Source organism: Choristoneura fumiferana, chromosome 21 (assembly GCF_025370935.1).
Source record: "Choristoneura fumiferana chromosome 21, NRCan_CFum_1, whole genome shotgun sequence".
Taxonomy (NCBI): Eukaryota; Metazoa; Arthropoda; class Insecta; order Lepidoptera; family Tortricidae; genus Choristoneura; species Choristoneura fumiferana.
Genome location: NC_133492.1, coordinates 3,007,458 through 3,032,815, shown reverse-complemented (window position 1 = coordinate 3,032,815; position 25,358 = coordinate 3,007,458).

The following is a 25,358-nucleotide window of genomic DNA, read 5'->3' as shown; positions in this document are numbered from 1 at the left end:
GTCCCGGTAACCTAATTTCTTGTTTTCTTTATTTTATTTCATGTAATGTTTGAGAAAAGCACTATACAAGCCTCGGCCGGAACCTGGGGTTGCCGGCCTCGCATCCCTATCATCCCTAGATATATCTATATCTGCTTGACCGGCAACCCCCTACTTCTCGGCCTCTACAGTAATGTATTCACATTTCAAAGCGGCTTCATTTTCTGTTTTGACCAAACACAGTTTTTAAATTTTAGTTTCTAATTACTAGCGGACTTCATAGCTCCACTCTCTTTAGATGTTATGCATGACGATCGGGACCGTACTGATAAGTTTTACTGTATACAAGCTACAGCCATATTCAAATCAAAACCTATACATATTGTATATAATATAGTTCTGCGGAGAAACTTTTGTGAATATTGAAGGTTAAGTTGAGTTCTCAGGTTGAGTTATTTACAGTCTGTAATACATTTATAAATAAGTAGCATTTGCTTGCAACTTTGTCTGTATCCCACGTGAATTTCAACTTATTCTGACCTTTATTAATTACTATTGAGGCCTCGAACATCGACAAAGCCAAGCGGATAAATTAGCTCGTGGAAGTGCCAATAGGCAGGCCAAATAACACGGAGAATAGATGGCCGTTGGGGCTGAAAAGTTCTCGAGTGGAGACCGCGGATCGGCAAGCGCAGCGTAGGTCCACCAACTAAACGGACGGGTTGACCTGAGGGCCTACTGCGATGTTCGAAAATCAAACTTCGACTCGTATCGTCCCTCTCGCTCTCGTAGCAAATAGTAAGAGTGTCAGAGGGACCGAACGACACGAACTTCGATTTTCACATTTCGTAGTAACCCTGCTGGTTAAAGCCGCAGGGTTACGGTCGATCCAGGCCGCTTCTAACCAAAACAACTGGACTCCAGTTACTCCAGGTCTATGGGAGAGGCCTATATCCAACAATGGGTGTCCTATGGCTAATATTATGATGATAATACGACACAGAAAGTGAAGAATAGCTTAAAAAGTTACTTCGCAGGCTGAGTTACTTAGAATGCATTTTTTTATACGACTGGATGGCAAACGAGCAAGTGGGTCTCCTGATGGTAAGAGATCACCACCGCCCATAAACATCGGCAACACCAGGGGTATTGCAGACGCGTTGCCAACCTAGAGGCCTAAGATGGGATACCTCAAGTGCCAGTAATTTCACCGGCTGTCTTACTCTCCACGCCGAAACACAACAGTGCAAGCACTGCTTTTTCACGGCAGGATTAGCGAGCAAGATGGTTGTAGCAATCCGGGCGGACCTTGCACAAGACCCTACCACCTGCATTTAATTTCAGAGGTTAAAAAATGGGTCTCAGACTTGAATGTTTTATAGTAATTTGAACTTGATATTTATTTCTACCCAATTTTGAGAAAACGAGCCTTGAAAGACAGACAGACGGAGAGTAAAGTAATTCTACAAGGACTCCTTTTATTCCTTTTGGAGTAATACCTGAAAAGGAAAACTAACAAAACTATAGACATTTAATTAATAGATGTTTGATTGGAAAACCGAAACATTGTTACTTTACTCGTACACGAACCAGATATACCTACATTGAATTTGATTCACTAGAGACTTTGTAATAATATTCTAAGGTAAAGCAAGTAAATATAATGTATACGTTCCCAGAAAAATGTTATTCTACACCTTTGGGACTCTCATGCGATGATTTTTTTCTCGGTGATGCTGACCTTTTTGTTATACTATATATTCCATCAAGATTGGTATATATAGCTTCTCAGATTTTATCTTGGAAAATTCTGATGCTTTAGAGATACTAATAGTCTGCGGATTTGAGAGAAAATAGCGTTAAATTACACACAGTTCTATTTTTAATCGACTTGAAACTGAAAGAACATTTACTGCGTTCCTCAAAATTATTGCTCACCTTGTAATTTTAATAATTTGTTTTCTGTATCGCTTACTATGTCTGGTGTACAATAAAGAGTCTTTGTATTGTATTGTATTATTCCATCCAAGTGATAAATTATCTTATAACATGATTCTCGTCTCGGCCTATTATAATACGTCCCGAAGTCTCTCAGAACTCTCTCTCTCTCAGAACGAGAGAGCTGGGCCTTAATTCCCACGCGGGCCCTGTGCGGATTGGGAACTTTACATACACCATTAAATTTCTTCGCCAGTGTACAGCGAAAACCTAACAGACAGCCTAATTCGATTGTTTTAGGTACTAGCCTTTTCATGTGAATTGAGTAAAATCCTGAAATTTCAATCAGACTGCTAGATCTAGATTTACGTGAGTGAAGCCGCACTTAAAGGACTTCTTACTTACTTGCTTACTTACTTACTCACTTACTTACTGAGTTATTTACTTACTTACTTACATACTTACTTAATTAACTACTTGCTTTCTTAATATTATAGACGCGAATCGTTATGTCCATAAATGAACTAAAAGAATTACTTTGCTCACCCGCGACCTTATGATAGCTACGTTTATGCAAGATATACGTATTTATACAGTTCCTCCACTTCAATCCAGTTTGTATAGATGGATGTTTAGACGTTATTGTTATTGTGAGCAAAGTAATTCTTTTAGTTCATTTATGGACCTCCGCATAGTAACGGCTGATTCAATAAATTAGTTATTGTTACTCTTTCACGCAAAAACTACTGAATGAATTTACACGAAATTTTGCATACAGGTAATATTATACCCTGTACCCTGGATTAAAATATAGGCTACTTTTTATCCCGAAATAATGTATGAATCCTAAGGGATCAAAAAAGTTTAAAACTACATACTTATCCTGCGCGAGCGAAGCCATGGGATAAAGCTAGTTTTAAATAATTATACTACAGCAGCTATTAAAGCGAAACCGCACATACTTCAATGCATTTTAAAACGACATGTGGCTTTATAGAACCCTTAAATCTTACTCCGAATGGAAGACGAATTTCAAATAAACCACCTTCTTAAGAGCTGCATAATTCTTTGAGGAATAACAGAACGCAGTGATTTGTATGCGGCCTGCGTTTCGTTTGCTGCCACAGGATGCAACTAGAATATCTTTGAGTTAGCTCATGTTTTATATTTTATTTTTTTATTTTGGTTCCCTGGAACTCGTTTTTGAGGGTGTGACGTTTTTAATCCCTGCAAAAAGGAAGGTTTTAAAAAAAGTAATATTTAATATTGTTGGCAATTCTCGCCCTGAGATCTGCCGGGGGTTGGTTTGATGTGACGTGCGTGCGCACCCTGCGTCGTTTACGTTTAATACTTAGACCAAACCGCTGGCCTCGCGGGTTCGATGGGCAGGCCGCGCCTTGGTCGTCGCTGAATGATGTTGTTGCCGGTGTGAAGGCAGACCCTCTCCCGAGCCCCTGGGATCGGTCTGGACAGCTGCCGCCTCCTGTAGCCAGCTGCCGCCGGTTTTTTGTGAAGGGTTGAGTTATGTCGACGAAATTAAACGGCTATTACGTTCACCACTATATTTACCGTACAAATGCTTATATCTACAAATATAATTGAGATGACCTTAGATTACTTAAATGACACAAATTGACACTGAGAGCTCCGCTCTGACCCTGAGATCGTTATTGACGTGCAACGTCTCTCACTGACTTTGAATGACTGCTTGAATGACTGACCGGTCCATAGATATACATAGGCTGTCAAAAACAATAATAACTTATTTAAGGGTCTATCACACATTTCCATAAAGTGACTTCTACACGACCCGACCTACTATGTTACGTTTTGCGTAAACAAATATCCTGGGACTAGTTAATTACACCTAACTTCTAGACAACGGATAGACGTACTCGTACATATATAGATAAATATATACTTAAATACATACCAACATCCAAGACTCAAGTCCAAGCATTCGTATTCATCATACAAATATTTTCACTTCGTAATCAGGTTCACTAACAACTTAGCTTACCCGATCATCTAAGTTTGAATAAATATCTATCTGCCTAACATTGTTTTTTTTTGGAATCTTTTGTATTTTTTATTTAAATTCCAAATTTTTTGTTACTTTTACGGTCATCCCGTAAAACCCATATGGAAAATACAAACTGAAATATAGATGCATAGAAAAACCAGAAAAATAAGACCAGCGTTGGGAATCGAACCCAGGTCCAGGTCAGGGATATCTATCTGCCTGCTTATCTATGGCATCGTAGTTCTGAAACAGATGAACAGACTTTAAAGAAAGAAAATCTTATTCACAACACAAGACAACAAATATTATTAAGTACAAATGGACAACACGAAAGATGGTATAAGAAGGAAAGGAAGGGTAGGATAGGAAAAGTAGTGGGTAGGATTTTGATGCGGTTTTAACGTGTAAGCCAGTTTCCTTGCGTCGATTCTTAGCTTTGTTTGAAAAAAAATCGCAGCAAAATTGGCTCCTAATGAAACGCTAAAAATATATATCGAAAATACAAACTAAGACATGGATGCACAGAAAAACCATGAAAAAAGACCAGCGCTGGGAATCAAAACCAGGTCCTCAGCATTCCGTACCAATCATAATTTGATTGCTTAGTAGCTGCTGCTTAAGTAGCATAATAAAAAAAGCAACTTGAGATATGTGTGTATAGGAGAAATTTGTGTCTAGACTGGACAGGAGTCCAGCGGTGGTGTAGGGGTTATAGCACGAAACACGGAATGCTGAGGACATATGTTACGATGTAGTCTCAAGAGTGAAGCGGCTAACTCACTAAGCTAGAACTTCTGGTCTGGTCCTTTATCCAAGTATCTTATTGTTATACGTTGTCATAATTCTGTCTAAATAATGCCATTTTAAAATACAATGGTCATTTTCATTTAGAACGCGGAAGAAGTCACTAAATTTACATAAATTTACAAGACACGTTTTTGAATTTAATTTTAATGAAAACAGAATTACTGAATGGCTTCCATCCCGTTATCTGGTTTTTGTACAGTGAAAATATTAAATTTATTTTTCATGAAAGGAAAATCAACCCTTTCTTGAAATTTTCAAAATGTCTTACGTCTTAAAGCAATGAAAATTAACGCCAATAGCCAATCTCCGTTCATTTTGAATGTTTATTAAATCGTCCTGGGCTGTGTATCGCGTTAATACAAAACAGTAGGTCATTTAAGTGGTTTATTCAGCTATGGTTAGGTTTGTTTTATAACTTTTTTTTTGACTGGATGGCTAACAAGCAAGTGGGTCTCCTGATGGTAATAGATCACCATCGCCCATAAACATCTGCAACACCAGGGGTATTGCAGATGCGTTGCCAACCTAGAGGCCTAAGATGGGATACCTCAAGTGCCAGTTATTTCACCGGCTGTCTTACTCTCCACGCCGAAACACAACAGTGTAAGCACTGCTGCTTCACGGCAGGATAAGCGAGCAAGATGGTGGTAGCAATCCGGGCGTACCTTGCACAAGGTCCTACCACCTGCAATAACTATTCCAAAGATTTGATAAGTTACTAAAGAGCTTAGACAAACGATATATTATCATGATCATCAGACTGAAGACGTCCTCTGTTGTACAGTCAGCATCAAAAGTAGCTGGTTAATTTTTTATTCTGTCACATTAACACATTAAATTTGTCAATCTTGTATGGCGCTAAGTACGTGGCTGTAAAACGACAAAGTACAAAAGTAAGTAGCTACTTTTGATGCTGACTGTACAATTCGCCACTTGTGTCCACCTGTTGGCCGCAACTCTAATGATGTCGTCAGTCCACCTAGTGGGAAGTCAGCCAATGCTTCGTCTTCCGATTTGTATAGTTGCCACTCAATATTTTTCTAATTTCGAAGCTAGCTACCAAACCTGGCTTCAAGATGAAACTAAAAGCTAAATTCTATCCCAACAATACCACTCCTTGCAGTCGGGTAGAAATAGTTTCAAAGTTTTGATAGAAGAGTACTTTCTCACTGCAAATTTTCAATTAACAAGCTTGCTGATGATCAGATCGTGAATGGCCTGCTATATTTTTGTTAGTTGTGACTTCGACCTGTTTTAGAATTTTCAATAAGACGCAAATGAAAGGAATCACCATTTCTCCTCTCTTTGTAATAACGTTTATAAATCAATTGTTATGAAGAACTGTCTGTGTATTGACGTTTCCATGTTGATAAAGCGACAGCGCTTTAATAGCATAATATTTTCCTGGAAAAATATTTCTTGTTCCAATACAATAATAACTTGAACTGAGTCGCTTGTAAGACAACTAAAATTCGTATTCGTATAAGTAAACAATAAGTGATCGTATTTTCATAATACTTTATATTGAATTTGCCTATAAGAAGATACCTTGGCACGAAGATAGTTTTTTTTTCACTAAGTGATGTATTTACATCATTTATAGAAAATAGTACATACAATAAAATTAAAATGAAATGAAACTAGATTATGTTAATTAAGTAATAAAATTAAATAATAATAAATAACACTAAAAAAAACAATTATACAATAAAAAATCTAAAAATAAATAAAAATATATATAAAGTAAAATAAGATATAAAGATACATAGATTTTATTTAATTAATTTATTTAAAAAACAAGTTTTACTCAAATCTAGAACTCTACTCCCTAAATCTGACTATAATATATACAAAGATTTAGACTAGTTATTTTCTAAACCTCCTTTCCTTGGTGAAATTATTTTAATTCATTGCCATGGACTATGGATCTCCGCAAAGTAACGCCTGATTTAATAAATTATATTATGCCCTTAGAAAAAAATAATTTCTCGTCTATTAGGAAAACAAACTGATCTAGTTGTACAAATAGTTTTGGTCGAACTTAAATCTGAACAGTCATGTTTAATGATATAGATAACTTAGGATTCGGTGCGTTTGTTATCTACTTGTCATTAACCCTTTTAACATTAACATGTTCATTGTTATTTAACAACCGACCCAAATCACCGGATTCTTTCAGAGCAACCAAAGATTAATGGCGGCGCATTTATATCGCGAGACTCTTTAACTTTTGTGTTTACTCTAAGTCTTAAAGGCGGGTAAATCCGGGTAACCCCTCCATTGAATTGATCAATTGAATGGTATTCAGTGAGCCAGAACGGTAACGCACTTTATAGATTTCTTTCCTTTACCTTTTTGTGGTTGAAACGCCTTTTATTTCGGACACGTGCAATATAAGGCGAGAAGTATCATCGTGATCGGTAAAAAACTTTCATTCATGATTATTATTATGTACTGCTAATATTATAAATGTGAAAAGTAATTGTACTTGTGTATGTGTGTGTTCGCTACTCTTTCGCGCTAAAATTTCTGCATGAATAGACGGATTTTAATGCAATGAGGGCTATCGCGTATGAATTCGCCACTAGAGGCGCTAGTGTAGCGTGAGGTCTCCGAAATGTCAAATCTCATAGTTTTTGGGTGAGCAACGCGGGTTTATTTATAATTAGAATAATTCTGTGAATATTTTGCAATATCTGAAATTAATTATGGCAAATATGCGTTCCGGGGCAATGAATGTCTGTGTTTTGAGACAGTTTTGTCTTTCGGAAACCTTTGTCCTCCCTTATTTCCGAACAAAACGGGGACTATGCAACACTTTGGCATGCTCGATATTTTTATGGTACGGTTTAAGGTGTATTAAATATGATTTTAATCTAAACTTTGTTTTCACGCCCGTAATAACAGACTTTGAAAGCCATACTTAAAAACTTCACGCAACAGTGCGCCATCTAGTGAGACAAAAAACGATAGCCCTCATTGATTATGCACTGCAGGCAACTACAATAATGATGGTTTTCACAGAGGCGAAATATCGCTAGATGGCGTTAGTATCGTGAGATCTGTTTGACGTTTGCTTGCGATTGGCTCTTCTTCTTCTTCTCTTTTAAAATATGGCTTTTCTGTCCTAATTAATAGGACAATTTCGCCAGTGTCAAAGTAAACTCTCTTTGAGATGGACGTTGTACGGTGATTGTAGTTTTTGCAACTTGATAGTAAAATTCCAGAAACCACGCGGAGACAACTTGCGCATTAAAAAATGTCAGACACGAGAGCAACGTAGAATTTTGTGATCACTGTTCACTGTTAATCTATCAAAATTATATTTTAACTAGCCAAAGAAACAGAAATAGCAAAATTAGATATTGTCTACATCCGCCATGTTCGAATGTTACAAATCGAATCTCAGCGATTGGCTCATTTAGTTATTTAACCAATCACGAGCAAACGTCAAACGTCAAACGGACCTCACAAAACTAACGCCATCTAGCGATATTTTGCCTCCGTGACTGACTGAAATCGTTGGTCCGTTAGTTAGATGACATCTGGCTGTCGGTTGGTAAGCTGTGTATCGTGAGACTGGCACAGGACCGGGCAAAGTAGCGTAAAAATGAAGAGGCTTTTACTCAGCTGTGGTTAAATGTGGACTCATTTAATTTATTTTATAAGGCTTGTTTCTCGATTCCGTAATATTTGGTTCCGTAAGATTACTGGTATAATGTCGTCAACATAGCTTGTTAGATTACAAGCAACAAATGTTACTTTACAGAATGTACTTAAAAGCTTCAAGATCCAGATATATATATCATGGGACATCTGACACCAATTGACCTAGTCCCAAACGTGCCCAAACTAAGCAAAGCTTGTACGATGGACAACGACTAGGCAACGGATAAACATACTTATATAGATAAATACATACTTAAATACATATTAAACATCCAAGACCCGAGAACAAACATTCGTATTATTCATACAAATATCTGCCACGGCCGGGAATCGAACCCGGGACCTTTAGCTTCGTAGTCAGGTTCTCTAATCACTTGGCCATCCGGTCGTCTAAAAAGAAGATCGATCTATTACGGTTTAGCTGAATCACGGTGCGGCAAGAAAATTGCCTGAAACGGCGTCATCTATCAGCGAAATCTTAATTTGAACTTTGTTTGCTTTCACGCTGAAAATTTATTGTTGAACTTTATTTATACTAACAGCTTTCTGGTCTGATTTAATTTGGGACATTTGCATTTTGTTTCACGTTAACGTTGATATTGAAAACTTTGTATCTTTTTGTATAAAAAAAACTGTTAACTTTAGGGGAACATTCAACAAGTCAAACGAAGTTAATTTGGCCGAAACACAAGTGGACTAAGTCTTTAACAATGAATTTTTACATAAAAATAAAAATAAAAAACATATAAAATTAACTAAAACGGGCTTCCTCTTCCAAAGGCAGCGCAGCGCGGGGCATTGTGCCTAAGACGCTAGCGGCGTTGCCTCGCTGCACTGCAAGGCTCAGTCTTTGGGCGAAGAAAAAGCCTGCTCTTTCATTAGTTTGATTTTAATGTTTAATATATAAACAATAATTATCGTTAAGTCCTTGCCTATCCTTAAGTCTATGCTGCTATGTTATAGTTATAGCTATAGAGTTATAGTTAGACATTTAGAAGTTTTTGTGTAAATATTTAGATTTGTTGTGTATGTGTATTGTATATTGTATATAATCATTAAGAAAATATTAAGAAAATACAAAATATCCATAGGACTAAAACTACTATTAAATTAAAATAACTAAAACTAAAACTTTAATTACAAAAGAGAGGTGGGCCTCTTGGCATGGTGCCCATCACGCAGGCAGCATTCCCGCGAACTGCGATTGAGATTCTTTGCGCGAGAAAGCTGCCGGCGCGAGGGTTGCCTGTTGCCTCCCTTAACCTATTGCTGAGCTCCCTTTGTAGCTCCAGCGCACCCTTACCCTGTAAATATGGTTAGTTTCATGTATTCTTGATATTTCTCTAATCTACGGTAAATTGCACCAACTGCTAAAATCTGTTCCATACTTCTATTTATTGTAAAGGTTGCCTGGAAGAGATCGCTCTAAAGCAATAAAGCTGCATATTGCTTACCTTAAAAAATCTCTATAATAATAGGGCAGAAGTACCGTTTGTGGCCACTGTACCGTTTATGGCCATTTATTGTTTAAATATACGTTTGAAATAAATTTATCGTAATAAAGCATTACAAACTTTATTCTTTTCAGTATAAACTTTTGAAAACTCACTAATCTTATTGTTTTAATGCTTAAATGTCAACTGGCCAAAACGGGTCTTAAGGTGGCCAAAACCGGTACTCCTGCCCTACCTTTATTTTCTGTACTGCTTAAAAGAAAAAAAAAGCGTGTCATTTTTTTCTCATCATTAAACTAACGGACTAATTTTAGAATAATACATTATTCTTAATAAACTACCCAATTATATAAATAATTTTTCAACCACTAAAAATATAATATAACTAAATGAGCCAATTGCAAGCTAGACCGTTACGTCAAAAAATACTTCACGATACTAACGCCATCTAGCGATATTTGCCTGTCTTTAAGCCCTCATTGACCTAGTCCCAAAACTAAGCAAAGCTTGTACTATGGATGCTAGGCAACGAATAAACATACTTATGTAGATAAATACATAGTTAAATACAAACATCCAAGACCCGAGAGCAAACATACGTATTATTCATACAAATATCTGCCCCGGCCGGGGATCGAACCCCACCACTGATCCTCATACGAGAACCTCAAACCCTCCGTAAGAGTAGACTTAAAAGAGAAAAGTCTTGAAATAAATTCTGAATAGTTTACAATACAATACAATTACTCTTTATTGTACACCTGGAATAGTAAGCGATACAGAAAACAGGTAAGATACGAGTAAGCAATAGTTTACCTACAGTTTCAGAATGAAATATATTTCATCTTTTATTAAATTTAAGAGCTATACCCTTGTCGGTGGAGTAATCGCCACTCCGCACGGTCTTCGGCCAGCTGTTTGATTCCTGATACGATACGACACCCACTTTCTCCGTCTTCCTCTGCCTCGTCTTCCTTCTACTTTTCCTACCAGCTGGTTTAGAAAGAAATCGCCGTGTCGTATCAATTCCCTTCTGCGATTTATGGTCTTCAGTAAGATTCTTTAAAATATACTTATTTCAATCATTTATAAAAAAAAATTTGGTGAATGAAAAGATATCGAAAATACAAACTGAAACATGCATGCACAGAAAAACCAGAAAGAGAGACCAGCGCCGGGAATCGAACTCAGGTTCTCAGCATTCCGTGCTGCGTGCACCACCCCTACACCACCACTGAACAGGAGTACAGACACAAATTTCTCCTATGCACCACATAATTATCTAAGCTTGTTTGTTTCTTATTTAGTCACTTAAGCAGCGACATCTATGTTTTAGCCCTCGTCGAGAAACGTCAACACTCCTTCGGAACTAACCGCTCACCCGGACAAGAAAAGTCGCTAAAGCAATCAAATTAAGATTGGTTGTTGGAGTCTTTTTGATTTTTTCTTTATAAATAAAAAAATACAAAAAAAGACTCTAAAACCAATCTTGAAATGAAAAAAGACACAATTTATTAAATAAACATATTGTAAGTCACTACTACTACTACATTTATATAAATAGATTGGATTCAGCGTGTGAAGTAGTCGTTAATTCCGTTTTACATGTTAATGCTTCACAAGCGGAGCTTCAGGTTTTATACAATCTAGTAGATGAATACTAATGTTTTTCTTATATTCTACAAGCAATTGAGTAATATTTTCTCATTAAATAGTGCCCCAGCCTTCATTAACTTCATTGTGCTGCAGCTTCATATAACATAATTTTAAAATTTACTTACGGCGCTTGTAATTTGCTCATTTTGCGCTGCAAATAATAATTTTCTTCGATAATCTTTATTTATGTTATTGACAGCGGATTAAGCAAGCTTCAAAATAAGTTAGTAAGATCGTTGGTGAGGTTCATCATCATCATCATCCCAGCCTATATACGTCCCACTGCAGGGCACAGGCCTCCCCTCAGAATGAGAGGTTGGAGGAGGTTTGGTGAGGTTATTGGGGAATAAAGCTTAGTTACAATGAAAGATTTTGAATAATGTGGGCTATCGTTTTTTGTCTCACTAGATGGCGCACTGTTGCGTGAGGTTTTTAAGTATGGCTTTCAAAGTCTGTTATTACGGGCGTGAAAACAAAGTTTAGATTAAAATCATATTTAATACACCTTAAAACCGTACCATAAAAATATCGAGCATGCCACAGTGTTGCATAGTCCCCGTTTTGTTCTGAAAAAAGGGTGGACAAAGGTTTCCGAAAGACAAAACTGTCTCAAAACACAGACATTCATTGCCCCGTAATGCATAATTGCCATAATTAATTTCAGATATTGCAAAATATTCACAAAATTTTTCTAATTATAAATAAACCCGCATAGCTTACCCAAAAAACTATGAGATTTGACATTACGGAGACCTCACGCTACACTAGCGCCTCTAGTGGTGAATTCATACGCGATAGCCCTCATTGATTCATGTAGGCTGTTTAAGCCTTCAAAACGTTTTTATGTTAAGATGTTGCGCTTGAATAAATAAATAGTAATAAATAGTGTAGTGTGGTGGTGGTGATAGATTTGTGGGTTTGTGTGATGTGTGTATGTTCTTACAGTGTGGAGGTGGAGGAACTGCATGAACACGCATATTTTGCATAAGCTTAGCTATCGTAAGGTCGCGGGTGAGCAAGGAAATTCTTTTAGTTCATTTAAATAAATTTGCCTCAGAAAGCGTTCCACGCCTGACGCCTAGTTATAAATAAAATTAAGTCAGCTTAAGAATGATTCAAGAGCGCCCTAACTCGTCTCTTAATGAACTTAACTTCTGTTCAGTTATATTTTTAAGCCGCGAAATAAAATTTAATTCGAGATTGAATTAGAAGTTTCAAAGTTTTCTTTCTACATTATTACAGTTTGAATAAAGTAGATTAAGAGAAAAATTGTGAGCTTCACTGTAAAAAGATAGCGCAAAAGTTACATCTAGCTATCTGAGATACAGGAATTATCCTAGTTCAGGCACATCATGTGTTACATAGATTTTAAGTGAAATATTGCATTTTATGTTATTTTGTACAGAAATTCATTCAATAAGTTTTATTATTATTATTATATTATTATAATACTAACTAGGTAGATACATTTTAGTTTGTATTACGAAGAAACAAACGTTAAAATGTCGAACAACATTTATTGACGATTTTTGGTATTATAGCTCTTTTTTTTCTAAGAACGATGACTTCTCTAATTTAAGTATCCACTTTTTAAAGTTAGGTATATATTGTATGTGGTCCGACTGTACGTACAAAATTTTATTGTAAACTAGCTTTTGCCTGCATCGCGTAAGTATGTAAATAATCCTAAAATACAGTTTTAATAAAAAAGACGACATTGTTCGTGAGGACGGAGCCATTTTGTAATAAAAACATTTTCTTGTATATTCTCTATCCGGTAATAATTTTGGAAAATTCCTTGGTAGTGTACTTCTCATAGGGTCATCCCTCATGGAATTATTACATATGCATATATTATTAAATACATTCAAATATCTACACAAATTTTACATTTTTTTTTTGAAGCAACAAGGGATTGGTTTTTACAAGCTTTTATTTAGTTTCACCTGTCCCGTTGTCTGTCTGTCTGCCTGTCTGTAATCAAATCTTGCAAGTTAAATTCGACCAATTTCTAGTACCTAGTTGGATTGACTTGAAATTTGGAATACTTATGTAAATTGCGTGACAATTAAAGTACAGTCAGCAAAAATGCTTGTTTTAAAAATGATTTTTTTATGGTTAGGTTATTAATATTTTCTTTTACTGCAACAGACGAAAAAACAAACACAATATAGTTGATAAACATCGCATTTTAATACAACAAATACAGGGTGGATTAATCGAGTAAACAATCAATGTGTTCGCAACCATCTCTGTATAGTGACGTTCCCTTGCAGACTCTCCTATTTGGTCGATATAAATTACTTTAAACAATAAAGAAAAATTATATAACATGGATTTTTTACTGTAATTTGCATTAAACCCTTGGCATAGGTACTAATAGCTTTATGTTCAATTATTTGGTATAGTTTTTGTCGGTATTTATGCAATTGTTATATTTGTAAATATTTGTGTTTGACTGTGTAGACTACGATAGAGTAGGATAGCTACCAAATCGGTAAAACGATTTGAATATATATATTTTTTAAGAAAATTTCTTTAAAATATGTTGACATGTTTATGAGACACTGAACAATGGCTGAGAATTTGCAAATTTTTTTTTAATTGAAGTTGTGCTTAAGACTTTCCTACTTATTTAGAAAAAGTTAAAGACATTTTATAATTCCTTACAATCGTATCGAAAGTATCGCAAGAATATCACATATTAGTAAGAAATTCATTTTCATTACGCGGCTCGAGTATTTGAATTAGTTTTTTTTTTAATAATATATTTTTTTAAATTACACATACGAACTTGATTATTTACATTACATAATATCTTAAACTAAGTTAATTTATTACTAAAAGTAAAATAAAAGTCACTAATAACTAAATTATAACATGAAAAAAATTGTGAAAGGATCCCCCGCGGCATGGACCCAAAGATGCTGGCAGCATTTCTTCCTTTAAAGCAATGCTGTTACGTTCAATAGTACCTACATTACTGTAGAGGCCGGGAAGTAGGGGGTTGCTGGCCAAGCAGATATATGTTCCGGCCGAGGCTTGTATAATGCTTTTCTCAAACATGACATGAAATAAAATTAAAAAAAAACAAGAAATCAAGCTGGCGGGACGCTAGTCTGGTCGCCCTGTTGCGTGCGTGCGTGTCGCGCTGGTTGCTGGCGCGTTGAAACAAAAGACGGTCGCATTGCCGGCCAGCGGCCTGCAAAGTTGTATGATATCTCTTTGCAGGCCGCTAGAGTGACCGCGCGCAAGCAGCTGAGCCACAGCGCCTGCAGCGCGATACTTCTCAGCCTATTATTTTTGTAACTCAACGTCAATATTTCATGTCATGTTTAAGAAAATGATTTTACATATCGATAATAGACAATCACTAGTGCATCACTACGAGTATCTGCTTAATGGACTAGCTGCGATTACAACTAGATTTCAATTCGACTCAATTGTTACTCAAATACCGGGATACACATTGGAACTAGATGTTGGGCGATTACATTTAAATTGAAAGCGAAAAAGTTTTATTGGTATACATACAGGATGTTATGTAGCAGAGTTTAGCGTTGAGCGTTAGAATCTTTTCATAGCGCTTCTGGACGGTTTTCAGTTAGCCTGAAGAATTTTCAACTTAATTTTATCAACTAATTTTGTAAACCCTATAATCACAAAACAATATTTGAATTGCTCTTAACTATTCATTGGTCCTAATTTAATATCCCAAAGTTTTATGATACCTAATTTAAATGCCTAATGACTGAATTATATTTAAGATTTTTTTTTTAATTACCTTAATTTTTCTGACTGAAACAAAACAAAATAGGTACCTAACAGCGAAGACTTAGCCTTCTATTTAAACCTAACCTATTCGAGTCATTTATGCTCAGAACGGTCTTTGCTCGCTCACTTCGCTTGCTCGTCCGCTTTAGTGCCACTCCGTATCTATATTAGCAAACATGATGTTTATAATGCTAGTAAAGATTAGAAATTTCAAACTTATGTTTAGTTTAGTTTATTAGGGCTAATGAAAATTATAGCTAACTTTGGCACTTAGGTGTAACGAAATTAGCACTAATGTTCTTAGGTCTAGTGGGGGGGCCATGTAGATGAAAATAATTGGCAAAAACAAAACGAACGCTAACTTAATAGAAGCTTAATTATCAAGCAAGCGTTTAATAAATAAAAAAGTAAATGTTTACTTAACACAGGTTTAATTTTATATTAGAGATTAATGTCTCGATAAATCTATGTTATTATGCGAACCAAATGATATAGTTTAGGGCAAACCATAAATCCCAATTGACACCGTTCTGTTATATAGTAGATAACGAGTTTCCAATAGTCAAGATATGTGTTACAACCATTTTAACTACTGGAAGAGGCAAACGGAGGTCCATATCAATAATCTATGCAACAAATGTGTGTTCATGCAGTTTAAGCGACTCCGCAGAGTATAACTTTTAATACTGAAAAAAAAAATATTAACCTGACCAACAAAAAGTTGGAAAACCCCCGACTTTGTCACTTTCAAAGCTCAATATCTCATAAACGGCTGAACAAATTTTGATAAAATATGTCTAAGAACTATCGCTAGAAACCCTGCTTATATTTGCAAATAAAATAAAAAACCGGCCAAGAGCGTGTCATACACGCCCAGGATAGGGTTCCGTAGCCATTACGAAAAAATCAAATAATATTTTTCTATGGATTTCGTATTGTGTACTGAATCTTCCAAGTTTAGGTATATTTTATACCTTAGGCTGCTATTTACTCTTAAATTACTATATAATAATTCTCAAGCAATCTTAGCCGCTATAATTTTCCTTGTCAATTTGATATATTTACTACAATTCTGATTTTTTTCAAATTTTTCCACCCAACAGTTTAGATTTTAGAGGGGGGGGACGCTCGCTTTCAATGAAAATGTGCACTTTAAAGTTGAATATTTCGCAAACAGATCACTGAATAGCAAAATTGTCTTAGCAACCCTCCAATGGTTTTAAAAGACCTACCCAACGATACCCCACAATATAGGGTTAGTCGAGAAAAAAAAACACCCACCCTCCCATTAGGGAGGTAGTAACCTAAAAAAATTTTTTTTACTTTTTTTTATTGTACCACTTTGTCGGCGTGACTGATATGTATATTCATGTCAAATTACAGCTTTCTAGTACTAACGGTCCCTGAGCTTACCCGCGGACAGACAGACTGACAGATGACAGACATGGCGAAACTATAAGGGTTCCTAGTTAACTTTGGAACCCTAAAAACCGCATTCATGCGGAGCTACGGTGCCACAGGCAGACACAAAGACAGACAGACAGACACACATAGCGGTCAAACTAACAAAGTTCATCCCACTATCTTACAATATTTGTACGATCTGAACTTGTCAAGTCGTGAAATTAGAAGTAGCAAAGCGTGCCCCTTTCTTAGCCAGCTTCATATTTTCGTCTTCAACAAACCCACCAGGGGATTTATTCTTGACTAGAAATGCAAATGTCATATCCCTTGCATTCAGTTGCAGCAATTCATAATACTGTCACGATGCATCTTAGATCGGGTCACGTATTTGGCGTCTCGTGATCTAGGAACAAGAATTGCGTTGGAATACAGTATTTTGACAACAATCTAGCTACCAATTTCGTATTACCTTTTAGTTTCTTCAACACACACACACACACACAGGTGGTAAATTTGTAATGCAAATTATGAGCTTAATTGTATTATGAAAATACTTCGTGTTAAGTATTTATTTCAAATTAACTCATCTAGCATTACTGTCTTTAACTCCTGAAACCTGTAAAGTTTGATTGAAATATGTTGCTCAGAAGTTCTCAATTACCTACGAATGTAGGTCAAATTTAATGGCCACTTAGTTCATGTTCATAACTGATGACATCTATAATTTATAGGAAGAAAATGTATTATTGTCGACATTAAATTTATATAATGCTCAGAAAAAGATTTGATAGATGCCGGCGGGGCTAGGTAGATGCGGATAGATCGAAGGACTCGCGCTGGTAGGCAGACTTGACACCCCACACTTCAGTCTACTCGTGACCACGGCCACTGTAATGTGGTCGAAACGTCGACGTAAATATTGCTCGTATGTTTAGCGTGGTAAGTCCCGTTTGTGGTATTATAATTAAGATTATACAATCATGCGATCAATCTTTTGAAAGAACGATTGAAATCAAAAATCAAAAATATAGGATTCCAGGTGGTAGGACCTTGTGCATGGTCCGCCCGAATTGCTACTACCATCTTGCTCGCTAATCCTACCGTGAAGCAGCAGTGTTTGCACTGTTGCGTTTCGGCGTGGAGAGTAAGACAGCCGGTGAAATTACTGGCACTTGAGGTATCCCATCTTAGGCCTCTAGGTTGGCAACGCATTTGAAATCCCCCTGGTATTGCAGGTGTCTATGGGCGGTGGTGATCTCTTACCATCAGAAGACCCACTTGGTCGTTTGCCATCCAGTCCAACAATACAATACAATAACTCTTTATTGGACACCAAGACATATAGCAAGCAGTACAGAAAACAGGTATATATGTCGGCGGCCGATCGTAAAATCCGCCAGATCACGAAATTCCTAGGCACATCGTGAAACGCCGCCATTTCATGATATGCCTAAACGTTGGCCAGGCATATCACGATGTGCCTGAGAAATAATACGGCAGATCGATTAGAGCAACGCATTCGTCGATATTCCTAGCTCTATACCGGGCACATCGTAAAATAGTTTCGTTTTTGGCCACTGGTGGCGCTGCGTATGCAATGGCGGCCGTGACCAGCTGACCGGTCGTGTTTGTTTAGCGCGTGAAAAATGTCGGCGTCGCAACAAAATGATCCTTAAACTGAAACTAGTGATTGAATTCAAAATAGAAGTGCAAAAGAAGCTTTTGAACATCAGCTCCGTTCTTTTTATATGAATCAAACGGATTCTGTGCACAATATGAAAAAACCATGGACGTCTGCCCGTATTTTAGAGGTTAGTATTTTGTTGATAAATAAAGTATTCACTAGTTGTTATTTATTTATATAGAAAAATTTAGGTACGACGAGCGAAGCGAGGAGTGGTTAGTATTAATTGTGATCACGACGCACGAGCCGAGCGAGCGAAGCGAGCGTGCCGCGGCAGCGGCCGGCGAAGTGCCAGAACCGATATGGCGGCGTTTCATGTTATGCCTAGGAATTTCATGATCTGCCTAAACTGGCCAAATCATGAAATGGCGGCGCTTCATGATATGCCTAGGAATTTCATGATCTGCCTAAACGTCACTAGGCAAATCGCTAAGCGGTGAGTTATGAACGATATGGCGGATGTCCCTTAGCCAATTCATGAAATGGCGGCATTTCACGATATGCCTAGGAATTTCGTGATCTGGCGTATTTTACGATCGGCCGCCGACATATACACATAGACTTTCTGAGGTAAGCAATAGGTGGCCTTATCGCTTCAAAACGATAGTAAGTAATTTAAATAAAAATAGGTTATAATTTACTCGAAACTGAAATGTATGTGAGAAATAAACCCTGATTGAGAATATTAAATTCCGTACTAAATTTTTTAGCGTGAGAGCTGTCCACTTGATCGAAGCATGATATTTAATATTTAACTAACGAACTGGAACAATTACTTTGCTCACCCGCGACCTTATGATAGCCCCGTTTATGCAAGAAATGTGTGTTCATGCAGCCCCTCCACCTCCACACTGTAAGAACACACACAAATCACACAAACCCATCTATCACCACCACCACACTACACTGACGCGTTTCGAACTCAACCAGAGCTCATCATCAAAGCAACACAACGGTTCACCATGCTACCAGATGTTAGTCTAACATGTAGATGTTAGTGGAGGAACTGCATGAACACACATTTCTTGCATAAACGTAGCTATCAGGAGATCGCGGGTGAGCAAAGTAATTCAAAATTTTAGACTATTGCGGTCATTATTAATTTTATGATTTAAATTCGGGTTTTGTTCCGCGTACCTTGATGTTAGAGAAGCTCGAGAAAAAATCGTGTCTAGATTCCTGTCCAGCAGTGGTGTAGGGGTTATAGCACGCAGCACGGAATGCTGAGGACCTGGGTTCGATTCTCAGTGCTGGTCTCTTTTTCTGGTTTTTCTGTGCATCCATGTCTCAGTTTGTATTTACGATATGGATCTCTACCAGTCAACCTTTGAGATAAGAGGAGCAATACGACCATTGATATGGATCTCCGCAAAGTAACGCCTGAATCAATAAATTATTTGATAAGTGATATTTTAATAGTGACAGAATGAGCCATATCGTTTAGTTCCAGGTTGAAGCCAGACGAGTGTAACTTTTTGAGTTGTGAGTCGCGTATTCTTTGAGTTGTGAGTCGCGTATTTTTTGAATTGTAAGTCGCGTATTTTTTGAATTGTGATTCGCGTATTTTTTTGAGTTGTGAGTCGCGTATTTTTTGAGTTGTGAGTCGCGTAGTTTTCGAGTTGATAATCGCGTATTTTTTGAGTTGTGATTGTATTTTTTAAGTCGCGTATTTTTTTGTAAGTCGCGTATTTTTTGAGTTGTGATTCGCGTATTTTTTGAGTTGTGAGTCGCGTATTTTTTGAATTGTGAGTCGCGTATTTTTTGAATTGTGATTCGCGTATTTTTTTGAGTTGTGAGTCGCGTATTTTTTGAGTTGTGAGTCGCGTATTTTTTGAGTTGTGATTCGCGTATTTTTTGAGTTGTGAGTCGCGTAGTTTCTGAGTTGTGAGTTGAGTATTTTAACTGGTTAACCCTATTACTAAGACTTCGCTGTCCGTCCGTCTGTCCGTCTGTCACCAGGCTGTATCTCATGAACCGTGATAGTTAGACAGTTGAATTTTTCACAGATTATGTATAACTGTAGCCGTTATAACAACAAATACTAAAAAAAAAACCCCAAGTGTAAGTACACTTCTATGAAACCCGAGACGGAATTTTGTCCAAAAAAAAGACAGTGCGCAACTAAAAAAATAATACAGTGACTTTTTTTTTTATTCAACTGGATGGCAAACGAGCAAGTGGGTCTCCTGGTGATAAGAGATCACCACCGCCCATAGACACCTGCAACACCAGGGGGATTGCAGATGCGTTGCCAACCTAGAGGCCTAAGATGGGATACCTCAAGTGCCAGTTATTTCACCGGCTGTCTTACTCTCCACGCCGAAACACAACAGTGCAAGCACTGCTGTTTCACGGCAGGATTAGCGAGCAAGATGGTGGTAGCAATCCGGGCGGACCTTGCACAAGGTCCTACCACCTGCAAAACTGTGACTTCATTCATTGTAATAAATCAACATCACATTTCACCGGTTTCCCTTGATTACCTACGTAAATTTTGGGGATTAACAGTCTTAGTTGTCGATCTATGCAATTTTTGGGAGTTCCCAATAATTAAGTAAAATTCCGGAAGTTCCTTATTAGTAAGAAATTATGAACGCAGCCGGGGTAAGAGCTAGTGTGTAATATTAGAATTGGGCTTTTGAGATTTTAGTAGCATACATAATGATCTCTAGGGAACAAAATATAACGTAGCCTCTATGATTTTCCCTAGACCGAGTCTTCATAAATATTTTTGGCAATATTTACCTTGAAATTAACCCATTATCCAGAACCTAAAATTCCTGGAAATTCCATCACAACAGGCTTAAGGCTGCCCTGAAATTGGAGCCCTGTTCATCATAATTTAATGTTCGCAAAGTAAAATTTTGGATATAATGATAATAATATTATTGGATATAATGAACTTATTTGTACGTGCTTAAAGGATTTGAGTGAAAATAAAGTCTCTGTAATTTTTTTAATAACGATGATTAATAGTCCTTTGAACGTGGCATTACACATTTTGGCATTGAAAGATAAACGACTACTTGTACTATATTTATTACAAGCTTTTCTTTAGCTTGCCCTGTTTGTTTATTTATTAATTTATTTGTTTGTTTGGGTCAAATCTTGGAAGCTAAAATTGACTCATTTCCAGTGGTCCGATCGACTTGAAATTTGGCATACTTATGTAAATTTGGTGACAATACAATAATCTGGTAGTGATATCTTGGTAGTCATAGCAGGATCGTCTCCGCAGGAGGGAACTCCTCAATAATTAATAGTGACTTGAAATTTGGTACGGTTATATTCTAGTTTAGATGACAATGCAATTACAGTCAACAAAAAGTACAGTCAGCCAAAAAAAGCTTGTATTAAGAATGAAACTTTTAAGAAAAACTTAATTATACTAATTATAGACTTTATCCGCGGCGTCGTACGCGTAATCCATAAGTAGAGTTGAGTTCGTAAACTTCTGATCAAAAATTTGATCAAAAATATCTGAAGGAACACCTACGCCGTTAACAATAGTCGTGTTCACATATGTTTGATCAAATGTTTGCTTAGAAGGTTAAGCACTTGACGTACCGTAAATTTTACTTGCAAGATTTAACCTTTTTATTTTTTTTAATTTTTTTATTTGACTGGATGGCAAACGAGCAAGTGGGTCTCCTGATGGTAAGAGATCACCACCGCCCATAAACATTAATTACATGGCAAGTTATATAAAAGTTAGTTTTTTTCGACGGCATTGTAAAAAAACTCCTTGTAACCCCTTGCTTATATTCGACTGTATTCGAGACGAAAATTTACAAGAATCAGCCAACGTCTTCGTAAATTCTGCGTCTCGATGCAAAGGGCTTTCTGACGTTATTATAGCGGATAGAACGGGAAATTAATTTTGTTCTGCTCAATAACTGTGATGGATTAAGATGGCGTACGATATTCAAAATATTGGTGCATACTATAAATATCCCTAAATGGTTAATAAATCTAAGGACGACAGGGGCTCTGCTGTGGCCGAGTATTCAATGGACGTGGATTTGACGCATTACATCAGGTTTGATAAGGTGTCTGTACTTGCGAGAGAAAAGTTTTTCATTCCGCGGAAAGTGCGTGAAGCCATTGAGATTAGTCGTCATCCGAATTTTAACCGGGATTGCGGTTGGTCGGTACCCCCGAGTTGGAAAACAGTTAAATACTCGTGCTGCGTCATCGGTTGGTGTGAACGTGCCTTTACGGAGCGATGTTGTTAGTGTTGTGTGCTACCCTACATTAGACATTGACAATAAAAATGACCATAAAAATGCGGGTAGTTGTGCGCCGGTGTTAGTTTCGTCGGGCAGTCGCGCGAGCAGAGCGGTGGCGCGTAGTGTGCGTGTTGCGGCAGCTCTCGAGTCGCGTGCTCCTGAGAAGAAGGGCTACGAAATAGCCCGGAACATTTCGAGTTAAACTCGGTTTAAGACGTGAGTTATCCGTTACAATATCATTTAATTATAATTTTTTAGTTTTACTGATCTATTTTGATTGATTTGATTGATTTTTAGTTTCGTATAAATGAAAAATTATTTTAAAAATATGTAGAAACTTCTTTGTTTGTGGCTGTTTACACCTGATTGCCTTGGTCGTAGACGAAGATTTTACTTTATGCAATAGAAAATTCATTATATGTCGCCTAGATCCAGCATAAACACGAACTTTACGAGCATGAAAAGTGAAAAGTTTATTTTATTTATTATTATTTTTATTCGGACTACTCTTCTTCAATAAATAGCGAGTAACTCATTGAATCAGGCGTTACTTTTCGGAGGTTTCTTTTTTTTTTAGCGAGTAATTTGTTGGTACACTTTCTTAAAAATATTGCCATGACCCGTCGTAGAAACATAAAGTAGCATTTTTATCAAGCCCGTATTTTGTCCGGTCCGAAATATAGTGGCAATAAGCATACTCGTATTGTATGTAGTGTATCATAAAAAGATTGTATCTGTACTTTGAATTGTGTCCTTCCAACGGTCTTCATATCAGTTATATATGCCCCAAAAGAATGTTACCTACATAGTGTAACGAGGTCTGCTTTTGAACTTGTTTTGGAAAATATGTTGTACTATTTTTTACAAGCTTTTATTTAGTTTCACCTGTCCCGTTATCTGTCTGTCTGTATAGTCAAATCTTGCAAGTTAAATTCGACCAACTTCCAGTAGTCGGATTATAATATTAATAATACTAGATTTTGCCCGCGGCTTCGCCCGCGTGGAATTAGGTTATCGCGCACTGTTCCCTCGGGAACTGCATTTTTTCGTGTTAAAAATTAGCCTATGTCACTCTTTGGCCCATAAACTATCTCTACGCCAAAAATCACGTCTATCCGTGGCTCCGTTTCGACGTGAATGACGGACAAACATACAAACACAAACACACTTCCGCATTTATAATACTTATTTGTATGGATTATTAATTAGTATATTATTATTCTTCTTGAGTTCTTGAGTGGAGACCACGGATCGGCAAACGTAGCGTAGGACGTCCTCAGACTCAGTGGAGCGATGATCTTCGCAGAGCGGCTGGCAAGAGCTGGATGAGAATAGCCGAGGATCGTGCTCAGTGGCGTGCCATGGGAGAGGCCTATGTCCAGCAGTCGACGAACATAGGCTGATGATGATGATGATGATGATGATGATATTATTATTAGTATAGATACTGTTCTAACTTATCTTCTACTTTTAAATTTTTACCGATTTCCTCATGTTGTATCCCGCGAGTCATCTCCTAAAACAGCGCTCCGTATTTATCATCACGCCAAATAAATTTGTTTTTTCTTGTCCCCACTTTATCGCCGACAATCTCAACTAAGTATCCATTACGGCCTATATCTCTATAATCTACGAAAATCGTCCGGTCGTGCGACATCAATTTTTTTCGCCCGACTTTTTTCGACGGCGTTACGTTACGGCCATTTGTCACCGCGACATTATCGTTCGTCTTGCTGCTTTTAGAATAGGATACCTCGACGTCGGTGGGCGTTGACCGCAGCTGAAATATACCTAGTGCCATAAACAAAGACGCATGATTTTGTCAAAATTAGACATTATTGACATTGTAATAAGAACCACGGCACGCGTCATCGTGAATGACTACCTATAAGCGATTATGAGGTGTAGTTTTGAAACAGTGCCGGTTCACTTCCAGCGTCCCGGGCGAGATTTCCACGGCGCCCCCAACTTTTGGGAATTTTCTAGAAAGTAGGTACAGGCTTCGCTTAATCAGCGAGAGGAGAAAAGGGGCGCCAGGCGCCCCATTGAGTCCGGAGCCCCGGGCGGTCACTCCATCGCGCCCTACCCTAACGCCGCTACTGTTTTGAAAAATCTGCAAGAAATATCTATCATCTTAATAAAAAAAATGAAACTACCGTGAGACTCACTCATATTAAATGATATTGTAACGGATGACTCACGTCTTAAACCGAGTTTAGCTCGACATGTTTCGTGCTATTTCGTAGCCCTTCTCAGGAGCACGCAACTCGGCGGCTGCCGCAACACGCACACTACGCGCCACCGCGTTTAAGACGTGAGTTATCCGTTACAATATCATTTAATATCTTAATAAAATCCTACAGATATTAGATACTAGCTGTTACCCACGTCTTCGTCCAATTAGAATTCGTTTATCTGTTTCCCGCGGGAACTTTGCAATTTTACGGGATAAAAACTATCCTATATCCTTTTCCAGGACTCATATTTAGACGACCGTAGGCCAAGTGGTTAGAGAACCTGACTACGAAGCTTGAGGTCCCGCGTTCGATTTCCGGCCGGAGCAGATATTTGTGATTGAATAATGCGAATGTTTGTTCTCGGGTCTTGGATGCTTAATATGTATTTATCTATATAAGTATGTTTATCCGTTGTGTAGTATCCATAGTACAAGCTTTGCTTAGTTTGGGACTAGGTAAATTGGTGTCAGTATCCCATGATATTTGTTTATTTATTTTAGTTAT